Genomic DNA, 7,767 nt, shown 5'->3' on the forward strand with positions numbered 1-7,767 from the left:
GGAGTAGAGTTAAAATTCATATAAGAAATTAGGGTACAGTCACTAACACCCTCCCTCTCTCGGAGAGGTATAATGAGCAAAATGCAAGGCAGAGAGGGATGATCGCGATGCAAAGGCAGAGCTTTTGAGACAAGAACTAGAGCAAATCTAGTAAATAGATGACGGTCTACTATAACCAAATGTGACTATGATAATGTTGTTAGAAGAAAAAAGGAAAATAAAATTTGACTAACTATTGACCATTAAATAATTAAAGATAAAGATAAAATTGAAAAGTAATTCAAAAATTATATAAAATTGAATCAAATTTAATCTTATACATATTCCAAAATTTTTTAAAAACTTCTAAAAACAAAGCATATTTATGGTTATGTTTGGAAAATCAAATAAACCTTGATATGATTTTTTTAGTAAATATCTGAATTGGTTTCTAAAATATTTTATATTATATATTTTGATTCTAAATAAAATTTTATTACTTTAAAGGTTTTTGAGATATATTAATCATTTTTTTATAAGATGGACTATTTTATTTTATAATAATATTTATTGAAAATCTAATTGTCTTGTAATAAAATTTATTAAAACTTTATTCATTCAATACGTATATTAAAAATTTTTCTTGTGAATGATAGAGAAATAAATTTACTTGATAAAAATAATACACAGGAACTTTTAAAGTAATAAAAAATTATTGAACACCAAAATAGAGGGTTACAAGGTCACAAAGAGACACAACTCACAAAGGGTCTAGTAGGTAGACTTGGTTTGGTAAAATTTTTTAAAGGGGTGCTTGTACTTTTTAAAAATACAAGCTTTTTATTTTATGTTTGGTAAATTAAAAAGACCATGTACTTGTACTTGCAACTTTTAAAAGATCGCGGTACTTTTGAAAGCAACTAAGGTGGAGCTTTTCAAAGTTGGCTTGTACTTTTCAAATTTTAAAAGTCTAATATAACCTCATATATTAACTAATTTTAAATTTAACACTTAAATTTATATCTTTTATAGTATTTTTAAATTTTAAAAGCTATTTTACTAAACGTAATTGTTGTTGTTTATGTTTGTTAAAAGTCATTTTTAATTTGATTTACCAAATATAAATGCTACACTTTTTAAAAAGCTATCTTTTAAAAGCTAGTTTTTATAAACTAAAAGTTTTACCAAATTAAGCCGTAATATGCTAGTCGAAAGAAGGCTGGTTCTACTATGGGGAAAGAATAATGTGGTCCTCTAAGGACCTGGGAGGTTTTATAAAATAAAAAATTTGTAGGGGTTGATTTATAAATATTAATTTAATTCAAAAGCTGTGTCTAGGAAAGTGTTTAGAGATAGATTTGTTGATGATGTAGATGACCACTGTAAACACTGGAAACGGGAAAAACGACGTCATGTGAAGAGGCATATACCATCGAACAAGAAAAAGAGCAGCTGCAGGGAGAAATTGCTTCGACTGAGCTACAAGAAAGGAATATCTTCGGCCACTTGATCTGACAGACTAGGGTCGAATCTCAGCACACTCATATCAACATCTCTCTGTTTTGCCTTCCATCCACCAGATCCAGCGATTCAGATCCACGAGGTTAGTGTAGTTTTTTGCTATATGAATGTTTGAGCTAGGAATTGGGGAAGCCTATAACGACAATCCGCTAATCATTAATGAGTGCTGTATATTTCACCTTGCAAATTTTTTTTTCTTTTGTTGGAGCAAACAGACGTGTCATGGGGTTGTTTTCTACGGTTTTAATGGGTTGTAAAGTGAATTTTGTGTTAAAATGTGATACTGTGTTAAGGTGTTGTACATTTCTTTGGTTCAGGAAAGGCTTACCCTTTCGAAGTAGTACAAGTTGAGATATTTTAAGCATACTTTCCAATATTGGTAAGTGGTAACTAAGAGCTTTGTTACACTCTTCTGCTTCTGTAAGGAAAATTAAGGAAAAAAAATAGAGAAGGGTCTATGCAAAATATTGGCTTGAAAAAAAATTATTTGTTTATTTATTTATATACTGATTATTATTTGCAGGTTTTATAAGATGAATTGAATTGTTCAGAATGTAATATTAGGCTAGGATTTGGTGAGATTAAATAGATAAGAAAATAAATGAAATGATTGAACTTGAGTGAAATGGTGTTGTTCAAATTCAAACAATGAAATGGGAAAAATAATTTCATATGACTAGCTCCTATGAAATTTGAAACACACAGTCTTTGATTCGCTGTCTTTTTGTTTCTGTGATTCTTTTATTAGTCTTTATGCCTTTTTTTTGTATGTTCTCACTATTTTCCTTATCTATCCAGTTGTGTGAATTTGATAAGCCCCAATTAAATTTTGCTAAAAATATTTTAAGCTTAAGTTCAGTTTCTAAATACTTTTGGTGAGATAAATACTACTTCAGACTTGAATTTGATACATTTTGTATTACTTTGTGATACATTCTATTATCATAAATTCACAATCACGAGTATAAATTCACTTTCATTGTTGAGGGGGACTTTTTTTGTTACGAATCTTTCGGTTTATTTTATGAAATGGGAGAATAGGAATTGAGGGATGACAAGAAAAAATTGCGAGTAAGTTAATGATGAAAGGGGGAAGAAGAAAGGGATTGTGCTTTCTGTTATAAGTGAAAATTCCTCCAGGCGTATATATTTTATTTGCATAAAGAGAGTTGGTTAAATACCCTTTTGAGAATCTTTGTCCTAACTTAATTTTGTATTTTTGTTTGGTAGAGTTTTTAAAATAATAATTTTAAGGATGTTTCAGGTTCATAATGATGATGAGGTAAGGGCATTGTTCATGCTGCTCTCCAACTCAAGCAATTGTTACACTTATATTTTATCAATATCCATCTTTCATTGCTCTCTAATTTTTATAAATTCGGTTTCATTGCATCACCAACTGTTTGTAATTTTGTTTATTTATTAGTGTGTTCAGATAGTGAAGGAGACATGGGAATTCAAGTGGGAGAGATGCAATGCACTATGCCCGTTATACTTGGGCTCTGGGGATAAAGTGTTGAGGCATCCCATTTGGTTCATAAGAAGTCTTCATGGCACAAATTTGTTGCCTCCATTGGTGCCCATGAAAATTTTTTCAGTCGAGATAATCTCATACAGAAGTTATAAAAACTCTTAACTATACAAGTTTGCGTTCAAAATTGATCAAACTTACGATTCTACAAATAAAATTTTACAAGTTTGAGTTTGATTATTGAAGTTTAGGTATGAAACATGTATAATTTGGTCCTAGCATCATTAGTAGAGTAATTAGCTATAAGTTGAAATAATTTAAATAATAGTTAGAAGAGTTATGATAGATTATGATGAGAAATGAAATTTAAGTTTCACTTTCTTAAATTCTCTTTCAAATGCTTGAAATTTGCATTGGTTTTTTAATTACCCTATTTTAGGTGAAACTTGTGAGTATGCTGTTGGCATTCAAGAAATCATGAGTTTCTAAAGGTGCACAAGTTATGAATGCAGACTACACATATTCTATGCCTTGAATTTCTTCATGTTTTTGCTTATGTATTTCTGATTGCACTGCTAGCGACAGGTTACGCATAGTCAGAATTTTGAAGTCATCTCTCATTTTTTTTCTTTTTCATATTTCCCTTTGAAATTAATTAAGATAATTGTGACCGCCCTTGCATATGTCATTTTATTGAAAGATTTGCCTTAACAGGTTGTAATTTTTTAAGGAAGTGTGCAAATTCTCCAATAACAAGAAATACGTATATGTCTTTAAAGTAATTAATCCCTTCATATATTAGGCTTGTATGTGTAATCTGCAGTGATTTGCTTTTATTTCTTTTGTATTGCTTATGTTAAGGTTGTCAGTTACTTATTTGATTAGAATACATAGTTTCTTAAGTTTTATTGAACATAAAAATGGTTCATAAAGAACATATATTTTTAGTTATGCACTCATTGTGGATGTTTACATTGCTTTTTATTAACATTACCATATTTATTGACTTGGACTTGATTGAGGTACAATTGCACATCAAAGAAGCTATTTGAGCTGCACTAAGTGAACCTGGTAAAGTAAATAGAAGGACACATTTAAGCTTTCTTGTATCCACATTGAATTAGGACACATGGCCTTATTGTGACATCACTGACATGAGTTACTACAGCAGGATTATATGTTTGTCAACACGGGGTTGATGTTGATTTGAAGACCTAACATGTTTCACATTGTTTTTTATTTCAGTATTTCAACAAACCCATCCTCAGTAATGTGTGGATAAAAATATTGTTTCATTTTGGCTTCCTCTGATTGTTTGTTTTGGATAAAAATATTTTTAATTTATATATGTGAATTATTTTTCTTTTTGTTGTGTGTGTATGTAAAGAGGGGATGATTCTTTGGAGGCCTCATTAGCATCAAGATATGAACCATGCAGGAAAAAAAAGAGAATAAAGAGAAGGAAAACAAAATTATAGCTGTTATATTGTTTTGCCTATGTCATTCTTATAAAAAAAAAGGCAAGCAAAGAAAATCCCCTTATGTTCCTTTTATTTCTAGTTTTGAATTTGTATCAAAATGAAACTTTTTACCTATTTTATTCTTAGTTGATAAGTGATATTTGTTTTGTAGATAGTCTTAAGTAACATAACCACTTGTGATTTGTGTTAATGGCTCCAATGTCTTCTCCATTCCTTCTATAAAAAAAATAGAATTGATAAGGCATAAGATTGGTTAGATCAATTTATGATGTTTTGTCTTTGTTTTCTTATCCTTGGGTTTTTTCGTTTCCGATTTAATAATATCGAACAACCAAGAAGATAGTTCTTAGCGGTTTGGGATTTGGCGAGTAACAATGGAGGGGACCGAGGAGGTTTCATCTAATTTTCAGGAGAATGTCACTCCAGGGGTAAGCATATCATCGTAATCTTGATGGAAATTGAAGTAAGAGTATTTTTTAGGACAACCTCTTGGCATCAACTATGTATTGCTATGGTAATGGATTGCTTTAGGTGGAAGAGGACCTAATAGGAAATGAGACCTTTGTTGCAGAAATAGAATCCGTTCCAGTTGGTGCTAGTCAGGCAGACGATCAAAGAGATGTCATCGTTCTCGATGGAACAGGTTTGTTTGGTGCAATTGATTTTGATGCGTTGCGAGATGAGGAGATTATGATGATAGAGTTTGTGGATTTGAAAACTGCTTATGACTTATATAACGAGTACGGTTGAATTAAGGGATTTTCCATAAGGCGGTTTGAAGGTAGGGCACTGCAAGAAGGCAGGATCTGAGGGAGACATTATATGGCAAATTTTTGTATGCTCGCGACAAGGTGAACGAGATGCAAAGCATGTTCACAGAAATGATAGGAAGATGGATCCTAGACTAGTAACGCGATGCGGGTATAATGCGCGGATAAAAGTTCATGTTGACACTTGAGGAGCGGGCGATGGTATGTTGAGTTCTTCTCCCATGAACATAACCCTGACATGTTGGAGGCAAGGTTTAGGGGAATGATGCGGTCTCACCGGGAAATAAAAATGGGGGATTTACACAGGATTAATACTATGAGAAGCTCTGGCCTTCGAGTTCTGACAATATTTTGGGCTTTTTCAATCGAAGTGGTGGATTCGAGATGGTTGGGTTTGAGGTGAAATACATCTATAATTCAATTGAGAAGCAAAGAAGAGCTGGAGCCAGCGACATGGATAATGCACTAAAGTATTTACAAATGTTGAAGAGTCGTGACCCCTGTATGTTTTGGAAGTATTCATTGCTGTGATGGCGCAAGTCAGTATGATTTCAATGTTTTAGGAGATGTTATGGGGTTTGATGCAACGTACGGGAGGAATAAGTACAAATGTCCCCTTGTGATATTCTCTGGCGTGGATCACCACATGTGCACTGCTGTGTTTGGATGCACGGTTCTCTCAAAGGAAGGGGGAGGAAAGCTATGTGTGGTTGCTTCGGGCATTTCTGGAGGCCATGAAAAGAAAGGCTCCAAAGTTCGTTATTATCGACGGTGATCAAGCCATGAAGAGGACAATCAAAGATGTATTTCCAGAAGCACATCATAGGTTCTACAGTTGGCACTTGCTTTGCAATGCGACCACTCGAGTAGGTATTCCACGGTTTATGACCAAGTTTTGTCTTTGTTTAATGGGGGATTTGGAGGTGGATGACTTTAAAGATATATGGAATGATGCAGTTGAAGAATTTGGGTTGCAACAAAATTCATGGGTCAAGGATATGTACGAGAAGAAACATATGTGGTTGAATGCCCACATTAGGGGTAAGTTCTTTGCTGGGCTCAAGACAACATCAAGGTGTGAGGCGCTGAATATGCAGATAGGGAAGTTTATACACAACGGCTACAACTTGAGGGAATTTATTGAGCATTTCCAATAGTATTTAGAGTTCATGCGTAAGAGAGTAGTGGTTGCTGATTACAAATCTGCTTATGGAGATCCGGTTGTGAAAATAAGATTGGAGGAGTTAGAGCGGTTTGTAGTAACAGTATACACACGAGAGGTCTTTGTCTTATTTCGGGAGGTGTTATTACTTGCTAGCAATGTCAGAGTAGTTTCTTCGAAGAAGACAAGCACGTGTACATTGTTTGAGGTGGCCATGTATTGCCAAGGTAGATCATGGAACATTTCTTGGGGGGAGATGGATGATGAATTCAGATGCTCTTGCCTGCGCATGGAATCCTTTGGAATCCCTTGTGTCCACATAATTGGTGTGCTTGTTAGACTTAACATGATTGTTATTCCAGATAGTCTTATATTGGGTCGTTGGACAAAGAAGGCAAAACAATCACCTATAAATAACTATGTTTTTAGTGGAGAGATTCCTGATGCAGCATATATGAGTATGCATGCGGCAATGCTCGATGACTGTAGAGAACTAGTAAAGCTTTCTTGTAGTTACTTTGAGGATTACTTCGAGGTGAAGACCAAAATAGCTAATGAATGAGATGCGTTAAGAGAAAAGATCCGGAAAAGGTTGGCGACCACTGCTGAGGGCGGGGGCGATGATGCGTCCATACATGCCCTTCGAGAGCCAGCCATAAAGGGTGTGGTCGTCATGTTGTGACGACTCGTGGTAGGTACCGGCATGTCCAACGCTGCAGAAAGTGTGGCAAGGCTGGCCATAATCCTCGTAGATGCGTCGACGGGAATGGTGACAACACCACGCATGACTTAGATGCTTTTGGATCATCGCAAAATATGGACGAATCACAAGAAGCTAAGGCTTCACAATAGATAGAATATGATGGTCTGGGCTTCTAAATGAGTTTGAAAAGGTATTAACTTATGTTACATTATTGTTTCATTGTTGATTGAATTTCAACCCGTGCTCTGAGGTTGCTCATTCCATAATTATACATACCAAAACCTAATTATAGCCGAATGAGACAAGTTATACAAGTCCTACATCTTTATATTTTTATTGAAAAAATTAGATGAAGGAATTATTTCGTTACTATCGTCATTGAAATTGAAAATTCACTAATATATCAATTCAAAGCCTGATATCTTAGAAAAAGTTGGATAATAAAAGGTTCTTTTTTATCATTTTTTTACTGACTTCTGTTTAAATAATAATATTTACTTGGATACTCAATAGTAGGCAACAAGTTTTTATCTGTTCCTGCCCAAGCATAATGTTTTAAGTGAGAATTAGTTCTTGACAGTTGCATATTATGACTCTTTTGTACTATGATACAAAGTTATATATTGCATGAGATGTATTTTGGACATACTAAAGACCTTAGGCTTTACAGCAATTGTATT

General features: G+C 33.9%; 1 pseudogene; it reads left to right on the plus strand.

The window, feature by feature from the left end:
- Positions 1-5,344: 5,344 nt before the first annotated feature.
- Positions 5,345-7,236, plus strand: LOC148567041 (protein FAR1-RELATED SEQUENCE 5-like; annotated as a pseudogene).
- Positions 7,237-7,767: the final 531 nt, after the last annotated feature.

This window comes from Arachis ipaensis, chromosome B4 (genome assembly GCF_059453495.1).
Source record: "Arachis ipaensis isolate K30076 ecotype BB chromosome B4, ASM5945349v1, whole genome shotgun sequence".
In the NCBI taxonomy this organism is placed as follows: Eukaryota; Viridiplantae; Streptophyta; class Magnoliopsida; order Fabales; family Fabaceae; genus Arachis; species Arachis ipaensis.